This window comes from Protopterus annectens, chromosome 5.part0 (assembly GCF_019279795.1).
Source record: "Protopterus annectens isolate FY-2018-M chromosome 5.part0, PAN1.0, whole genome shotgun sequence".
Taxonomy (NCBI): Eukaryota; Metazoa; Chordata; order Ceratodontiformes; family Protopteridae; genus Protopterus; species Protopterus annectens.
In genome coordinates this window covers 335,774,350-335,795,221 of record NC_056735.1, presented here as the reverse complement: position 1 = coordinate 335,795,221, position 20,872 = coordinate 335,774,350, and positions in this window count along the sequence as shown.

Genomic DNA, 20,872 nt, shown 5'->3' with positions numbered 1-20,872 from the left:
GTTTGTTGAAATAGTCAATAGCCTCATCTAAGGGGAGTATTTTTAGTGGGTTCCAGTTTTGAGCTTTTAAAATATTTATAAATCTATTTTGGTCAAAGTGGGCAAGATTCCTTCCACAGAGTATGTTTTGATTATTTGAGGGTGAGTCTTATAGGTATATGCCGGGAGGTGGTCACTTAGAGTGTTTGGTAAGATGCCTGAAGTTTGGGTAATTTTGAGGTTGGGATAGTAGTATCCAATCTAAGGTTGATTCAGATACTATTGATAGAACATGAGTAGGAGTAGTGATAAGTTTTGTGAAGCTATGCAGGTTTACACTATTAGCTGGAGAAGGGGAGGTTAAGTTTAACCAATTAATGTTGGTGTCTCCTAGGATTATGGTTTCATGTGAGGCATTCTGATTTATCCAGGATAGAAAGTCTTCTAGTATGGGGATATTTTGGCCTGGGAGAATGTAGACTACTGCAATATATAGATGTTTGTTGCTGTTAATATGAAAGGATGTAAATAAGAGTTCTAAGTTTCCAAAAGTGGAGACTGGTTTGGGGTAGATTGTTACTTGTAGCACATTTTGATAAACTAATGCTATGCTGCCATGATTTTTATGGAGTCTATTGAAATTAACAATGTTATATCCTGAAGGGAGAATCTCATTATCAGCAATATATGTTTTTTTTAGCCATGTCTCAGTTGCTGCAACAATGTTTGGGGTTTGGGTAGTTAGCTAGGCATGAAATCCAGTAATTTTATTACAAATGCTTCATGTGTTTATTGTTATTAGGTGAAGTTGCTGGTCTGTTGGGTTTGTGGTGCATGTAGGAGGGTAGACTGGACAAGGATTTGGATGGATATCTCCACATTGTGTTAGTGAGTGGGGAAGGCAAATAATAGTGTGTGTTTGCTAGCTCTGTGAGATGGGTTTATGGTGTTATAACAGACATCATTTAAATTTTGGGGTGGGAGGTGGTAGTTTTAGTCTGGCTATACTAATGGTACAAGATACAAGTAGAGAGAGTGAAATGCTTGAGTAACTAATTTTGCTAAGATTTAAAAGAAGGGTTTGCATGCAAGAGGTAGGTGGTGAAGGGAATATGGTGGCATGTGTGAAGGTATCTTGTATTAGTAGGACTAGAAGTGCAATATAGGTCATAATGGAAATAATGGAGGTATGTGGTGGGGTGTGTTGATGGGGGAGCCATAATGAAAGAGATATATGTGTAGGTATAGAAGATTAGGGTGGGTCTTTCAGTCTGCTAAAGGTGGAGGGAGTTTATTGGCTGAGTAATGAATGGGAGGGGTTGAGGAGAGAATAAATCTAATGAAAGTGGGGGTGGGTGGGAATGGAGGTAGGGTAGGGGAGCAAAGTGAGCCTGGAGTGCAGTGGATGGCGAACGAAGAGGAGATGATCTGGACCTCTAAAGCTGTAAAACAATTATTAAAGCTACAAAACATATCTCTATCTTTTGCTCATATATCTCTCTCAATTTCAGTTTGGGTCTTCCTTCATCCTCTGTAGTTTATGCCACTTTTCAAGCTAAATGTCTTTCTCACAGAGACAGATACATATAAAATGATATAACATAAAGCATCATACCTATTTACCCTATATTTAATATTTCCTGAAGCTCATCATATTTTCTTCTTGAAAGCAAAAATAGTCAACTTAAAATAAATTTTAATTTGGAAAAGTCAAAGTGTTCCAAGATCTTCTGTGTGTTCATAGTATACATGGCCGTAGTCAAGGAGGATTAGACTTTAGCATTTTGGAAGTGATTCTACTGGCATACTTCATGCATGACATCATGCTCATTTTAATGCACTGTACATCTCTATGCTTGGTAGAAATATATCATTGCAGGTATAGTTATAAGAGCTTGTAAGGTTATTTCCTGTTATGATTACATAAATTGTTCACTGGCACTGGTAAGCAGATGTTATGAGAGTACACATTGCATAAAATAAACAAATAAATAAATAAAAATGTGCATAGAGAAAACATCAATAAAAAAAGAAAAAAGAAAGAAAAGCAAGACTAATGGAACTGGATACACTCATGTATACTATAGTGATTGCAAAGTCAATGATTCTGTCATGTTGAATGAATGGTTAATATGACATGTTATCCTTACTTCACTTTTTAGTACAAAGGATACTCACATGACTTTGTCTCACTTTTATAGCACCAATTAACAATCCTTGCCTGGTACATAGACAACAGAAGAGATGAGTGCTATTGCAAGGGGCAGGTGTTTCAAAGACTGGGTAGAACTAATTCACAAACCCAGTTGGTTTATTTTAGAAGCCCAAACAAAGTTTGTATGTGTGTGTGTGTGTGTGTGTGTGTGTGTGTGTGTGTGTGTGTGTGTGTGTGTGTGTGTGTGTGTGTGTGTGTGTGTGTGTGTGTGAGACTGTGTATATGTGTACAATGTGCCAGTATGCACACAATAGGACACAACAGAAGGAAAAGAGCAATGATTATCAGCCTATGTGTGGAAAGCAAATAGCAAATAGAAATGCATACATAGAATAGAATGAAATAGCATTTATTAATAAATTACTGCCACTGTGAATAGGTAATATAAAAAGCAAGCTTGGATGGTAAGCCCAGCTTTATTTTATTTTGTTTTTTTTTAACTACAGTTAGACATCTGGTATGTACACAGACAGCAAAGTAACTTTTTTGATGGTCTGGGTAGTTGGGCCCTGTTTGTTAATCAAAGTGACTGCCTTCTGCTTTTCTTTTTTGTGGGGACTAATTTTGGCAGACTAACATGATTTGTGGGAAGCAATTTGGAAATAATAGTTAACTTTGGGTAGACTTTGTGTGTAACAGAGCTGAAACCTGTGAAGTATGCAATCATTAGATAATAACAGACTGGCATGATGGCTGTATATCATTCAGAAAATGCATGCTAATGCAAAGCATATTATTCTACCAACTCTCTAAATATGTGAGTAGTGTTTAAAATATGGCCAATATTTTGGGCCTTTGTCCACAGTAATTTTAATTGTGTCCATTATCCATTATTCTTGTGCTAAAATATTTACAGGTGATATCTGTATCCCAGTTAGATGAGATGTACATAGCAAGGTAGCTGTAATATCTGAGTAACAGTAGTGGCTGTCTGTGAATGAAATAATTTTATCCTCTTGTTATTTGATCAGCTTAAATGGTATGGCATTACTGTTATAATGTGCATGTGTGTGAAATATTTAGAATACGTTACTGTGGCTTCTGTGTGTCTGTGAGAAACAAATTTGTAATACTTTGCATTGTTGCACTCATAATTTTTGGTGTTTACTTTTTTACTGCAGTAAGACACCTAAGGTGTATGCAGTCAAGAAAGGAGCTCTAATAACTGGGTATGGTATTTGTCTTGGATGAGGATGACTAACCCTGCTATCATGATCAAGCTAAGCAGACAGTAGTTTGACTTTACAAGACTAGTTTGCCTCCTTTCTATTATAAAACTGCAATACTTTACTGTGGCCATTTTCTATTAAATCAGACTGTTGAGATATATACAGTCAATTGGATGCAGTTGGTTGATATCTATGTTGTTGGATTATAATGGAACAGCTTGAGTAGTATTTTATGGTTGATAAAATGTAATGTTATTAAATGGGCAATTTTGTTGTTATTGCTTAGTAAATGCTGTTTCACTACTTCTTTATGGAAAATTTGAGGACTACTCAGACTTAAAACAAAGACAAACAATTGCTGGAACCTTATTAAACAATAAATGTAGCTTAAACAATCTGATAAATAATAATATATTTAAAACAATCAGGAATGTGAATCCAAACAAACACTTTATGCGTAATAAAGTATGAGTGGAGAGCCACAATTTGAAATTCAGTCATAGATATACAACCTAGCTACGTATCTTTTCATTGAATTAAGTATTATTTTGTGGTGTAAGACTCAAGCCACTTGGACATGACAGGATGAAATATTTGCTGTGTTCCTGCCCATACTGTGTACCATAACTGCGGCTGTAGGGAGTGCTGGTAGAATGTTAAAAGTCTACTCTTCTGACTTTAAGCATGTAATCATGTAGATTTAGGTCAGTAGTATTCTCTTTGCCTGATGACACACATACTAAAGTGCTACAACCTACATTTCTAGGTTAGCAGTTATCTCTTGCAGTGGAAACTTGCCTTTCTAAATACTGTAATTGCTTCTTTTTTAGATTCCCTTGCACAACTTAGATTCTGCCGCCAAGCAATTCTAATTTATTTTCAATATTGCTTACATTCTCCATGATTTCTGACACTGTTGTAGGGTAAACCTCAATATCTCTCAGAAACAGAGAGAATTTTGCAAATAAATTGTTTTTTTTCACCCACTGTATCATCCTGGAACTTCCGTAGAAGGGATGTTTACATTTTTGTCCTATTCAATCAACACTGGATACTTAAATATACTCCTTAAAAATTATTTAACCATGCCAGTGGGAGAAAAAAGAAGGAATGTTAAGCTGCCAACTTATTCTTGGCTAGCCATGTTGCATTTCTTTGATTTAATTGCAATAAGTATGTTGCTATTATATAGCTATGAATTCATAGTGGTTATCTTATTACTAATTCAGCTGGCCACAAAAAGCAATAAATAATGCAGTTAAACATGTTTTTGAGTAGGTGTGTTGGTCTATAGTCACTTTTAGATTGATTAGCATAGCAACAGTCTTAATGGTTCCCCTAAAGCCCTGTAAACATTATAATGATAATACACAAAAGGAACAATCAAAATAATGCAGCCATTTGTCTGAAGCCAGTGTTTTAAATCAGTGGAGAAAGGGGTAGCTTGCACAGTAAACACCATGTATGATTAGTACACCCCAACCACCCTTGCTATAATCACCACAAAGGCTGCAGTTCATTTGGAAATAAACCAAATACTTTTTTACATAAAGCAAGTACTGGCCATTTTAGTTTCTGCACCAATGGAGATGGACACTAGTTTTTCTAGAAAACTGTGTTTTATATTTTTTCCCTGATTCTGTCACTTGTATTTAAAAGAAAATGAGACTGCCTGCACAGTCAAGTATTATGCAAAGATATTTACATAATACTGATGTAGAAAATCAACATTAATTCATCCATATCTAGTTTATAATGTAAAATTAATACATTGTCACTGAGCTGCATGTTAATGCTTGAAAGTGTTTACATGTAGTAAACAATGTATTGAGAAATATATTAGTAGTTATATCAATAACATAATAGCAGACCTTGGATGTGGTAGCAACCAACTGATTAAAAACATTAGAATGGCATCATTTCTGAACTGGAATTGCTTTTTAATTAACTACTTTCTCTCATGGGATCATAAATAAACAACATATGAGAAAAGAGTAGAACTATTTTGTCTAATTAGGTCTGCTTTATATTTTACTCATGAACTGTAAATTTCTAGATTTGTTTGTGGTTTGGTCACAGTGAACGTGTTGTGATCTACTATACAATGACTTGCGTGCATTGATCTAAGTGTTATTTATTCCACCAGCTCTATTAAAAAAGAAAAAATGGAAAATACTTTTTGTGTAAATTTTATTTCTGATTTCTGCCATAATTAGGTCCATTAATTTGTGCTGCTGTTGTATTCATGGATTGTGATTATCATGTATGCATGCTTTTACACTCAGAATTTTCTATTTATTTATTTGCTAGATACTTCTTTCAGCCATTTACCACTGCTTTTTTGAAGAATTTAAATTAATCACTAAACATTTTGACTTTTTTAATCTTACACATACAATCAAGTGCACCGAAATTTTATGAAATTCAGAAATGGCTTGAGAAAAACATTTCTTTTGTGAGCTATCATATCATCAACAACTATTCCCAGGAAAGTGGCATCTTGTTTTTTTCTAATTTCTGATACTGCACCAGTAAATATTGGAAGGTTTTCTGGATATAAAGTATGTACATGGGTGATGACATTCTATCCAAAGAAATCTATTAAAAGCAACCAAATAAAGTGCTTTTTTAAATTGTAAGTTTAGTAAATCTTGTCACATTCTGATGTTTTACTAAATCTCATTATTCTTGTTTAAGCTATTTGTTGATACAGTAAGCTCACTAGACAAACTGCCTCTTTCAAGGGTAGCCCACGAGCACTGTCTGGTTAAATGATTTGTTCAGAGTCACACAATCACTAAACAAAGGTAAAAGGAATCAAACCGTGTACCCCAGGCACAGGGAACAGTTCTTTATGAGCTTAGACTTTGAGTCCTCTCAGCTAATGGCAAGCCGCTAATGCCCCCAAACTGTTACTAATTTAAGAATTAATGCATGCATGCAGTCTAGACATCCTCCTCAATGGACAGAAGCATGTCAACATATGAAAATGTATATATATATATATATATATATATATATATATATATATGTATGTATCTGTGTGTGTGTGTGTGTGTGTGTGTGTGTGTGTGTGTGTGTGTGTGTGTGTGTGTGTGTGTGTGTGTGTGTATGTACGTGTGTCATACTTTATTACAGTCTGGCTTTCAGAATAAAAAAAAAGCAATAACATTGCAGGTATTTGCCATTTCAAAACACATTTCTATATCCAAACATTTGTATGTATTTTCTGTATACTGCAGTCACACACATTCTCACATTCTCCAAATAAAGTGCATATGAAAACATTGCAATCACAATTGTATTTTTGCTGAAAGCAACCATTGTTAGTTATCTACCCACATTCCTAAACTTTATTAAATAAGCATTATGGCATAATGGTGCAGAATGACTAAATGAACTATGATTGTAGTTAAATCAGTTTCTCACTAAGGAAAATTCAAAGAATGTTGCTGATTGGCTTGGTAAACTTTCAAAAATGCAGAGCCAGATATAATTTCACTCAATAAGAAGGCATCAGGGTGTGCCAGATAAGTGAATGTCAATTGTATCAAGTCATTGTTTACAGTAGTAGCAGGTGCAATAGTTGGAAGGAGGGAGGCAATAACAGCCACTGTCTTGAGAATTGCAACTAACATTGTCCTATCAACAGTGCTAATGAAGTCACCTGACCTTGGAAATATTTTAATAATGTGGCATGTGAAGGACACAATAGGAACTTTAATATTTTTTTTTATTACACATCTGTTTACCAGGAAAGTCCAACTTGGAATGAAGCCAATTTTTAGCAGAGGCCCAGGAAGAAATGCTCCAGATGCATGTCTTTGCAATGTGGGAGGAAACTGACACTTACACAGGGAGAACATGCAGACTCCACACAGAAGGCACTCCAACCAAGAATCGAACCAAAGAGCCTCTTACTATAAGGCAACAACACTACCACTGCACCACTGCACCAAACAGTATTCATATATATGATATGAATATCTGTATATGCTGTGCTCAGCAAATAGCATGTTGATGAATATTTATAGACTGTTTGTCATACAAATTGCAATAAAAAACTGCAACTTAAAAAATATTCCTCATTCTAATCTAACATTATAGTAAAAATTCCAATCTTCTTCTAATAGTAGGATACTATTTTTTCTTCATGCACTCATGAAAGTTTGTATTTTAATCTTAAATGCTTGTGCTTACATAAAATTGCAGTCCATAATATCAGAAATCCCCAGGAAGTAGTTAAGGGTTCTTCCAGCTTACTGTATCCATACAATGTTATCTGGATACCTGATGCATTAGAAGTGTAGCTAATTAATGAAATACGTATTATTTAGTTAATAGTAATGACTAGCAGCACTGTATCTTGGACATGTTTTATGTTAAAACCAAATTGGCAGTTGGGTATTTAAGACACTACTTCTTTATTTCCTCTACTTAGCAGTAACATCTGAGCCAGTAGTAGATGACTATGCATAGAGATGTGATTATTATTATTTTTTTTTCTGACTGTGTAGAAAAAGCAATGCATTGCTTCACCAGCAGTCTAGAATAATGTTGTAAAGCAGATACTTTATTTGTTTTTCTGCATTTATTTTAATCTACAGAGCCTTCTGTTCTATTTGGTTTTGCCCCAGTTCTCCACCATCATCATCATCATCATTGCCATACTTGGTTCATTCTCTTTGTCCATTTTTGTCCAGGTCTCTTTTGGCCTTGCTACACTTGAGTTGGTATATTAAAGTAGCAGAAGTTTTGGGGATACATGTTTTTATTGTGGTTTTGCTTTTATTTATGTTTCGATGTAGTGGGTTTATGTATATTGAAATGGTGAATTAGAAATCTAGCTTTTCAGTATAGACCCCATATACAAAATAAATAAATTGATACATATATGTACTAGGTTAAATCCCTTTTGGGCCATTTTAAGTGTAGTCAATTACCCCATGCAAGAATTGAACCGTGCAACTCACGGTTATAAGGTAAATACTTTAACCATTATGCCATTTAAGTCTATCTACTTACCCCCATCTGAGAATCAAACCCTACATCTTGTGTATGTAAGGTAAACATGTTGACCATTATGCCAACCTCCCAAGTATAGATAGATTAGAACTAAGCTAACTGCCCTGCAGCCCTAGTAAGCCTAGTAATTAACCCTATATGAGAATCAAACCCTGCACCTTGGTGTGTGTGTGTGTGTGTGTGTGTGTGTGTGTGTGTGTGTGTGTGTGTGTGTGTGTGTGTGTGTGTGTGTGCGTGTGCGTGTGCGTGTGCGTGTGTGCATGTGTGCGTGTGTGTGTGTGTATATATATATATGTATATCCACGAAACCGGGAACATCGAACTCTACAAGTAAGCAGACATCCGATCATTACTTAAAGGCACAGTTCTACAATAAAACACTGCCTACAGCAAATGACTATCACTGGTTTTTCAGGGGTGCAAGCCCCCCCTAAACCCCCCATGTGGGGTGCTGCACCCCCACCCCACCCCCCTAAATTATATCTACCAACTCAGAGATTGCACTACAGTGACAAAAGGGTAAATTTCCTGATCCTCACTGTAGAGTGATCTCCAATTCAAACTGGTGATACTTATTGGCTGTAGGCAGTGTTTCATTGCAGAACTCTGCCTTTATGTGACGAGCAGATGTATGCTCACTCGTAGAGTTTGATATTCTGGGTTTCATGGTTGTAAGTTTCGGTTATTTGGAGTTTCACTGATTTGGTCTCGTTCTTATGAAAGTTGATTATATGGGTCTGGGTCTCCAATCTTGTTAAGTAGAACTATATATTTATATATATATATATATATATATATATATATATATATCTATATATATATATCTATAGGGGTCCCCTTCAGTAAATCGTTCATTTATAAGTTCGAAACACATATGGCCGAGGCCATATGTTCGAACTTGTAAAAGTCCGATCTGACTGAATGGAGATCTCCGTACAGTGCGTAAAGGGAAGATTACCCATTTCCGCAATGTAGTGCGATCTCGGATTTCGTATATTTAAGTAAGGGAGTGTGGGGGGTGCAGGGGGGCATAGCCCCCCTGCTATAGACATTTAGTTTTTGTGTTTTTTGGTTTTATGTGGTTTTACGTCAGTGTTCTATCTTTTACGAGTTCGAACATATGGTCTCGGCCATATGTGGTTCAAACTAGTAATTTATATATGTGTGTGTGTGTGTGTGTGTGTGTGTGTGTGTGTGTGTGTGTGTGTGTGTGTGTGTGTGTGTGTGTGCGTGTGTGTGTGTGTGTGTGCGTGTGTGTGTGTGTGTGCGTGTGTGCGTGTGTGTGTGTGTGTGTGTGTGTGTGTGTGTGTGTGTGTGTGTGTATATATATATATATATATATATATATATATATATATATATATATGTATAGATGTATACACGTGTATATATGACTATGCCCATACATTTTATGTTTATGTAACAACACTCTTCTATCCCTGTTTCCCATTAAAACACAGACATAATTTGATCTATATCATCTAAATTTAAAATAATAAAACTATAGGTGTAATACATTCATTGTGCATGTTCATTTATATATTTTAAAGGTATTTTTATCAGTTAATAAGTAAAAGGACAAAAAAAAAAAAATCACACTTTAGACTCATAACCTTTTTTTTTTTTTTTACTGTAGTCCTATTATGTCATTTAACTTTTTAAAATAATCCTAATTCATAAATAAAATCACTTAATGCCACCAGCAAAGCAGAGAAAACAAAACTAAATGAAAATTGTTGCCTTAAAAACTCAAAAGGACCTTGAGTGGTCCTTTTCAGTTTTTAAGGCACTTGTTTTCAGATATTTAGACCTATAACTACTTGACGCATTAAACTTTTTGGAGCAAAATCTGTCCATCTTAATGCATAAGAATACTGCCTATTCTGACTGCCAAATGCCGTATTATTTCTATAGGCATATCTACCTCTCGTGTCCATGAGAGGGAGGTAGGCCTTTATAATTACTGCAACTACACACTCCACACCTTTCATGATAACCCATGCTTTTCACCCTCATCATTATATTGTACTGCAAGTGCAAAACCATAATTGCTATTGACAAAAAGAAATGCTTTGATGGAGGATAAACTACTAGGGCTTTCACTTTTCCCATATTTAATGATAGTCTCACAATTAAAGGACTCGATTCAATGCCTGTGTTTAAAAACAGATTTGTTTGGGTATATGACAGGATGAAAAAGCACTACATATTTAGATTTAATGTTCAATTCTCCTCTTAGTTACAACTACTTTATATAATATAATTTCCCTACGTCTTGCATTAGCAGCTCTGTGAGGAAGCTCACAATTAGAAGGAATACAGAGTACTTTTGTGAGTCTAGTATGAAACAATATCTCCTTGTAAGTATCTACATTTGATTTATACGTAGCCTAAGCTCTGTAAACATTATGTTTATGCAAACATCCAGCAATCCCACTGCTTACCTTAATCTCTCCTGAAACATACTTCTGCAAGTCGTTAAACACCTGAGACTTGATAATACTGAAAACTACAGTGGGAAGTTTCCAGTCTGAGGCTGACAAAAGCAACACTTTTCTAAATGCACAAACAATTAATTAGATGTAAGGAATCCTATTTATATACTTGTATTCTTATAAAATGTCCACAGAAACAAAACTGTGTTATATCTCTTCTGTTTGATTGCTTTTTCTAATACCCTGTGACTTCCTTTTCCAAGTCATTGTTTCAGTTTCTATCCTGTTCACCCAGTTCTGTCTATTCCGTGGTCTTGGGCATGTTTCTGGGGTTTTGCTGTGTGCTCCATTGAAGATACTCATGCTATCTTTTAGTTGTCCTTTCCTCAGATAAGTACTTCTTCATATTCTGGCCAAGGTTATTTCTTACAAGGTATGGGCTACCATAGTGCTGTTTTATTTTAGTTGAATTCCTTTGTATGCCCCCCTTACTGATTAATACAACATTAATATTTCCCCAACTTCATATCTAGTTTTAAAAAATATAATTATTAGCTGTCCATCTTTTCCTCACACAGACCTCTTTCTAGACCCTTAACTAGCATGTCATTTTACCTTTGTATCCTCTCAAGAGGACTAATATTCCTCTCACTATATAGTGTTCTGTGCTACACAAAATACTGTGGCTGTAGTTTCACAGCTCCTTTGACAGTGATATTACTACTTTGATTGTATACCTTCACATTTGCTAGCTTTGGGTGTTGTATTCTTACTCTACTCCTGATGATTAAGTGCCGTAGCCGATGAGTATGGTCCCTGATAAGTGTCTAGGACTTTGATTACACCTCCTATCACACACACACACACACACACACACACACACACACACACACACACACACACGCACACACGCACACACGCACACACACACACACACACACACACACACACACACACACACACACACACACACACACACACACACACACACACACTCACACACACACACAAAGACACCAATTGCTACCCCACTTCAGGACAAAAACACTCCAGAAGTCTATCACCTAGCATTTATCTGTATTAAAACGCATCCACCATCTGTGAGCCTAAGCCTCCATCTTTTCCACATCCCTTCTAAAACTGACCAGCCAGTTCCATACTGTATCTTCCAACTTGGTACATCCATAAACAGACTAATATTGTCCTCAACTACCACATGTTTAAAAGTGCAGTACTCAGTGCTAACTTTTAAGTTCTTTTTTTATGATTCCCTGTGTCTTAGTCATTAAGACAAATCTTTGGCCACTGCCTTTGTCAACAGTTATTTCCCTATTCAGATTGCCACAGTTTTAACCCTTTATGCATTTCTAATGGCTTTCTATACTGGACAGAACTAATGATCTTGTTGAAATCCAAGTATTTCTAATCAGTTATCCTCTACCTGCACTATCCATCAATCAGTCATAGAATTTTTGCTAGACTAATCTGACAGAATTTTCTGTACCCAAATCAACATTTTTTTGAGAGTCATTATCCTACAAGAAGCATGTCATGCTTTCCATCACAAATGTTCCCTGACTTTCCCCATCACCAAGCTCAGATCAACATACAGCAGTTCTCATATAGCTGTAGATAGAGCACTTGACAGCAGCATTACTGTTGCTTTTTTACAAACCTGTGATTCTCTATTAAGCATAGTCATATGATGACTGAATAATTCCAACTTCTCCTGTTAGAGCCCCATGCATAGCTTATCAGGCTATTGTGTCTTAAGCAAGTGGTATAAGTTTTCACTTAAGATTTTCACAACCAAATTCCATGTTCACTTATTCTTCTTCATCACCTATTTCCTACCTGTACTTCTCACACTTCCCTCCTTTCTCATAAATAGATATGAAAGAATACATTAAGAAGAAATGTTTGATTAGTTTTATCTCTGTATCCTTTACCCTCTTTTCCCATTTCATTTATTTCTCTCCCAACCTTCCACTTCTACTCTATTCACTTGAAGAAGGACTTGTAGTCTTTGATTTCATTTGTCACTTCCCTTTTACGCTTCAACCGACCACTTCTCACCTTAATGCTTGCTCTCTTTCTGACCTGGTCCCAAATAACTCACACTATTCACCCTTGATTATTTGTTTATTGCAAGCCCATTCTTTATCTTGTATTAAGTTTTTCCCTGTCTGTACACGTGTTCACATCTTACCCTTCTTCCTAACAAGTTCTTACATCATCATTATTATACACATTGCAATTGTTATTATGTTCCATAATATACTCACTACGTGACACGGCATAGATTCCTTATTCTATCTCCACTTTTCTCTATTATCATACAGCCTGTTGCCCTGTAATCACATACCATTATCTTATTTAGTATTATTTATTTATTTAATATTTGTTGACTTGGTTAGTCCAACTGGGACAGAGCCCTTTTTCAGTGGAGACCCGGGGAGAAAAGCTCCATAGTAAATACATGCAAAATAAGTTGGCTGAAAATAATATAAAAAATACATCCCATAGACATAAAAATAACAAGTAAACATAGATTGCAAAATAGAATTAACAATTTAGTACGATGAGGTAAAGAGGAGAGTACAAGGGATAATACAGAACAGTGTCTTAACAATTCCAAGTTATATAATGCAAAGTAGAATGGCTGTGATAAGAGGAAGATATAGTCAAATATGGAAAGAAAAGAAGTTTAATGTGTAAATTAGAAGCAGAGAAATTAAAAAAGGTGGTAGAAGTGTTTCAATAAAGAAAAAAGGAAAGTAACACTGAAGTAGTAGCAAGAAAGAGAATAGGATACATTAGAGAGATGGATCAGTCAAGAGGGAGATAGCACAGACATAGTTTATTTTTCAGTACTTACGTATTATCGCAACCAGATGTTCGCAATAATACCAGTTGCTTCCCGGTGTTTAAATGTGACCCTTAATATAGTGAAAATGTCATACAAACTGTTTTGTTTTACAGTGAAGGTTGCTTTATGCAGGGTTATCAATAAAAAATGAACAAATTAATGTTACAGTTTACCGCCAGCATGTCATGCTGTTTTTTGCAAGTGCACTTCTGTGTGATGCATGTTCCCTAGCAAAAACACTGCTTTGAAGGACTACTGAGTGCAATTGTTGACAACTTCTCCCCACATACCAAGAGAAAAACAGTGAAAGAGCCATGCACAGCTTTCCAGCGATAAAACATACGGAAATCCTTGAAGTACATCCAGAGTTTCTCCGAATATGCCATCACAACACCAAAACAAACCACACCTGGCAACTTCTACTATGAAAAACTACCCCAGAATCACCTGTCAACATCATTCACCATTACTCTTGCAAGCCCTTAATTCCTGAAATTTCTGTTACAAAGGTGTCTTTTTCTGTTTAAAAACATTGACAAATAAACAGTTTAACTAAAGCATTTTCATGGGTCTTTCTTTTTATTGTCAACATTGCTTCCTCACAGTTAAATGAATCCTTTCTTCAGTAAGACAACAGCCCTACCAACTGAAGCGTGCACATGCAAAACAGGAAGAACACTAAAACATTTGTTTCTCTTCCTGAATGTAAGCCAAACTTTTTTTCATCAGTAAAGATATTAAATAACAGCTTATGGTATTTCCCATACTTGTTTTCAGGCCATCATGTGTGTTATCACAACTGCGGAAATCTGGTTGGGATAATACATAAGTACGTATTTTTCTTTAAGTAAGTTTTTACTGCCTTACAGAATTTAAATTTGGGTCTAATGAGGCATATGTCAAGTGGTAGTTTATTCCATTTCTTAGCAGGGTAACAAGAATAAAGGTGTTTACCTATGTTGATCTTGGGTTTATGAATAGTGAGGAGATGTTGTTCAGAGCTCCAGAGTGATCTGAAAGCGGAGTATGGGGAGATGGCAGATGTGATGCTGGGGCATAAAGAGGGCTGGTTTAGTATAGAGTGAATAATTAAAAGCTGAGAGAGTAGAAGGTTATGGGGCAATTCAGGCCAGTTCAGTTTTTTCAGTGCTAAGCAGTGATGGTGGTTCAGCTGCACATTTATCTGCCTTGTTGTAAGTGGACTCAAGTTTAGAAATAAGAGTAGCCTGTAAGTTGGTGATAATTTGAGAGCCATAGAGAAGGGTTGGTAATAGGCAGGCATGTGATAGAGCTGTCTTAGCTGAACTAGAGAGAACATTTTTATTTCTATAAAGGAGATCAGGTTTTTGATAGGTTTTCTTAATATTACATTGTATTATAACATACAGGTCAAATTTTAGTTGGTCATCAATAATTACTCCTAGCAGTTCGCTGTTTCTTTCTACCAAGATGGGTGTAATATTATGAGAAGCGATGGTGAAAGACGATTTCAGGTGGGACATAGTTTTTGGTATAAAGAGTAAGAGTTTGGTCTTATTTGGATTTAAGATTCAAAGGTTTAGGTTAAGCCAGTTTTCACAAGGCAAAACAGCATCCTGTGTTTTAGTATGGAGTTCAGGGATGGTATCAGCAATGGTTATAACTGTGGCGTCATCTGCATACTGGACTAGTGAAGAAAATGGGGTAGATGAAGACAACCGATTGGCAAAAATATTAAATAGCAGAGGTCCAAGAACTGACCCTTGGGGAACTCCCATCTTCATAGGGAGTTCAGGGGAGGTAGCAGAGCACCATTTGACAGCTTGGAAACGGTTACTGAGAGAACCAAGAGACAGTAGAGGTAGTCACATTTAATAGAGAGTTTGTCTAACAGTAAGGAGTGGGAGACAGTGTCAAATGCTTTTAAGAGGTCAAGAAAGAGACAGGAGACTAGTTTATTCTGGTCTCTAGCTTGAGAAATGGTGTGAGTGAAGGAGATGAGAGCAGTGGAGGTACAATGAGCAGGACGAAAGCCATGTTGGGGAGAGGCGATTAGGTTCCCCTAGAGTAAGGTGTTGCAGGATTTGTTTGTGAACACATTTCGCCAAGATCTTAGTGAAGGGGTGAAAGAATAGCAATGAGCCTATAGTTGGATAGTTCACTGGAATTGCCTCCTTTATGGATGGGAAGAGTGTAGAACTTTTTCCATATGTCAGGGAATTTGGCTTCAGTAATAGAATGGTTGATAAGAATAGAGATGGGAATTGAGATCTTAGTTTTCTTCTACTGATGAAATACCATACTATGACATGGTCATTAGGATTTAATACAGCCCACACATCTCATTTTTCTGATCTGCTTAATAATATGTCTAGTATTTACACTTACTAATGTATTCTCTTACCTGCTGAACAAAAACCTCTACATTAGTCAGTTCTGCTATGTCATTTTTACTACCGATTTTTGAGACAGGAATGCTGTAACCTGAAGTTTCTCATTTTCACAGTATTATTTTTGGCTTTTCATTTCATTAAGCTATCATACCTTTTCCTCGCTTCTATTGCAATTTGTGTCCTGCAAACTGCACCTGCACCACTGCTCCAATTCTAATATTTATTTTTATTTTATTTTATTTTACATTTGTTGACCGGGCTAGTCTAGCTGGATACATATCCTTTTTCAGTAGAGGCCCGGGGAGAAAAGCTCCCAAACATAAGAACAGTTAGGCACTACAATTTGATAGAAGTCTTACATTGTAAGGAATAACAAAACAGTAAAACAAACATTATATACATTCTTGTAGAGACAAAACATAGGTTGAATTGGTCAGAAAACATAGGTAGATAAGGAGGAAGTAAATTGCATGTAAATAGTTTGAGAGAGAGAAGAGAGCAGTATGATGTTAAAGCTATGGGTATTAATCTGGGGTTGGACATGGGCATAACCAGTGGGACTTGAAATATTCTCTAAGATTGTTTTTGAATGGAGTGAGTGACGTCGTGAGTCTAAGGTTATTGGGAAGGGAATTCCATTGCTTTCCAATAGAGTTAGTATAAAGAGCATCGCCACCTATGTTGTTAGATTTGATGGTTAATACTTGAATACTATTTGATGACCGCAGGGAACTAAGGTTGGTGTATGGGGTCAGGATTTTGGACAGTGAGGGGGTTTTGGCAGGTTGATGAATTATTTTGAAGGCTTCCGTGAGTTGATTAAATTTAAGAAGATTGGGCAGTTCTAACCAGCCGAGTTTCTTGAGGTTATGGCAATGGTGGGTACGATAAGGTGTTCCTATTATGAATTTGGCTATGTGGTGGTAGGTGGTAGAAAGGTTGTTGATCTCACGTTTATTCAGGAAGGAAAATACCGGGGAGGCATATAGTAACGTGGAAAGAAGATGCGTACGGGCAATGGTTAATTTTGCATGAGGAGTAAGAAAGTTCCTGATTCTGTACATTGAACCTAGTTTCTTGTTAACAGATTTAATGGTTTGGGAAGTGTGGAGATCGAATTTGAGCTTGTGGTCAATAGTAACACCTAATAGCTTGGTGTGGAAGACAGGTTCTATGATGGTTCCATTAGAGGATTCCACAAAAAAGGAGCTAGGATTAGACGGTTGCGACGTTAGGGTTAAGGAAGTGGAAGACGAGGGGAAGAATAATAGTAACTTGGTTTTAGTTGGGTTGAGAATAAGTTTCAGGTCAGAGAACCATTTTTCATTTGGCAAAACATTGTTGGGTGGCTACTTGAAGCTTCTGGAGAGAAAGATCAGAGCAGATGAGGGTAGAGTCGTCTGCATATTGGATGCAGGCGGCACTGGGGATGATAGTGCGAAGATCATTAATAAAAACAGAGAAAAGAAGGGGGCCAAGTATGGAGCCTTGGGGGACGCCTATGTTGTTAGGGAGTAGTTGAGATGAACTATTTTGCCATTGGACTGCTTGTTGCCGGCCAGAAAGGTAATCCTTGAACCAGTTTAGGCCTAAGTTGTCCAGATGAAGGGTTTGGAGGGTGCGGAGTAATAGTTGGTGGTTGACCATGTCAAAAGCTTTTGATAGATCAAGAAAGAGTGCAGAGGATATAAGTTTTTTGTTGCGGTTGCTATTTACTGAGTCGACAAAGGAGAGGAGGGCAGTGGTAGTACTATGATGGGGGCGAAAACCATGCTGGGTACTAGACAGTAGATTATTGATGGTGAGGTAGTGTAGAAGTTGTTTGTGAATACACCGTTCCAGAATTTTAGCTATTGGAGATAGTATAGCGATAGGCCTATAATTAGATGTTTCAGTGGAAGGGCCTCCTTTATGTAATGGAATGATGTACGAAGTTTTCCAAATAGAGGGGATGGTGGCCTCAGTTATGGATCTATTGATCAAGATTGATATGGGATAGGCAATGACATCAGAGGCTAGTTGGAGGTATTCCGCTGGGAGACGATCGGCCGCAAGAGTGGACGGTTTTAGTTTTTTTATTAGGGTACGAATATAGGAGGTGGATACTGTTTGAAGGGTAAAGGAGCGAGGGGGTGAGTCATGAGGAATAGTTAAAGATGGAGAGGAAGTAGGTAGCTGGTCGGCTAGGGATTGGATGGTCTCTGTAAAAAAAATGTTAAAGGCGTTGGCTATTTCTTCTGTTTTTTTACTTATGAGTTTCTCAGGTGTTGGGGTAGAAGATTTACCAGGATGAAGAAGGTTGTTAAATCCAGCCCAAAACTTTTTTGGATTAGACTGATGTTTCTCCTGAAGGTGACAGTAATACTGTTTTTTATCTCTAGTAATGTCAGATTTTGTGGAGTTTCTAAGCTGCTGGAATTTGATGCGATCTAGGGGAGTTTTAGTAGCTCTCCATTTATTCCAAGCTTGGTCACAGAGTTTAATTTTTGTTTTGGTTTCTTTTGTTAGCCAGGGAGCTATACGGTCTTTGGTTCTAACAAGGCGAGTTGGGGCGTGGGAGTTGAGAATATTTAGGAAAGTGTCATTGAAGTATGACACACTCTCGGCTAGGGGAAGAGTAGTAAGGGTGTACCAGTTACAGGATTTTAGTTCCGCTAGAAATAGTTCTAGGTTGAATTTTTTCTTGTTTCTAATAAGTTTATATAGGGGTGGGTATGAAGAGCAGAGTTTGTGTTTTATAATATAAGTGACAAGGTGGTCACTAAGGCTGTTGGGGAGGGTACCGGTGGTGTAATTATTAGCATCTTTATTAGTGAGAATCCAGTCAATCGTGCTCTCCTTTTAATATAATGTTATTTGGACTGTAATTGTGTGTTGTAGTAATTAACTCATGTAGTAGTAATTTAAATTGAAGGGTTTGCTTGTTTTTGTTTTTTGCAAACTATTACTAACTCTAATATATTTTTTTATATATGCTGTTTTTTTCTGGATGTATCTTACTTCTGTGGAGCTTTTCTCCCCGGGCCGCTACTGAAAATGGAAATGTCTCCAGCTAGCCTAGCCCGGTCAACAAATGTAAAATAAAATAAAAATAAAAATAAAAAATTCTCCCAACCATAATTGCCTCATAGCTGTCTTTCCTCTTACACTTTCTTTCTATATGTTGTCAGTCCATTCACCTTGAGACTATTTGATTATAACAAGGCAAGCCATAGCTAATTTCAATATATTTATATATATATATATATATATATATATATATATATATATATATATATATATATATATATATATATATATATATATATATATATATATATATATATCTTGTTTGCAACAAGACTCTTTCTTTCTTCCAGTTATATCCCCATCCCCTTATAATCTATATTGTGATCGGGTCTCCAGTTAGGAGGACTTCCATTTATTTCCCCTGACAAGTTTTTCCCTCTACCTCATCCCTATATTTTTTTCTGTTGATTATTGTCTTATTGCTTTGCTGGTCAACTTATCTGATTCTGAGCATTTCCTTCTATGTTTTACAGGTTCCTCTTTTGATTTACTCTTTGTTGCTCTATTTCAGTAATGTATAATCTCTTTGTGTCTCTTTCTCTTTCCTCTGTCACTTCCTTGACATATGAATTCTCCTTCTTCCCTATCACTGCTTACTCCTGCCTCTAACTGCCTTTCCACTCTTCTGGACTTCTCCTTCCCCTTTTTTCCCCTTGACAAAATGTATCAAATAGTTGCTGGATTTCCTTATTGAACCAACTGCTCTCAACATTAAATATTAATGCTAATGATCTAGATGTTCTGCAGATGTTCTGGCTGCATTTTCTAGTCTGGATAGCACAGTTGCTGCATCTCATCTTATGTCATCGCTATGACAACTGTGTTGCTTAAGAAATGGTATAACCTGAGCAGATTACTTTTGTAAGGAAAGGGTAGAGGATGAAGGCCAAATGGAGAAACATTGGCCTGCTAGAGTATCAGTTTATCATAGGATCATAGGAGGTTACTAGATTATTCAACTTGATGCCCTTATAAAGCCTAGCCAAGAGTTTAGCCCATGTTTAGTCAAGTCAGCACCCGATGCCCCTGTCCAGCAGGGACATGGGTGGAATCCCAGGGGTATATTTTCTGTTTCCCATCCAATTATCCAGGTTGCGCTTAAAAAGGGTAAAGAGATACTCTGCTTGATATGGAGTGGGAGTCTATTCCATAGATGGGGGAGTCTCTGGGACACAAATCTGTCCTGCCAACAAGTCCTGTTGATGTCACAGACCAGGTTGAGGCCGCGTGTGCGAGTTACTCAAGTGGAGCTTGACTTGCGGATATGCAGCAGTCCCATCAAGATGGGGTCTATGATCACCTTGTATGCCAGACAGGACATATGAGGCCCTGTTTAGATGAGAGAAATTATGCTTTCTACCAGTCACTGATCACAAATAAGATGGCAATGCTCTTGTCAACTAAGATCTTTTGACTAGCAGCATAACCTAACCTGACTTCAAAACATGATATAATTTTATTTCACTGATTGTGTTTTTTTTAATAATGTTACATACATCAGGCTAGTAATTCTACATTTCTGCCTACATTGATCATTAAGATTCTAGGAAGGATCCTCTAGATAGGATCTGGACAGACTTTCTATCTGAAAAGTAGACTTTCTTTCTGTAGTTATGAGAATAACTGCATTCTTCTTTCTCACTTACTGTGGATTTGACATAGGGCTTTCTACAGTTTTCTGATAGCCCTTTTAACCTGTGATATTTTAATAATGACATTTTAATTAGTTACCCTTTCTG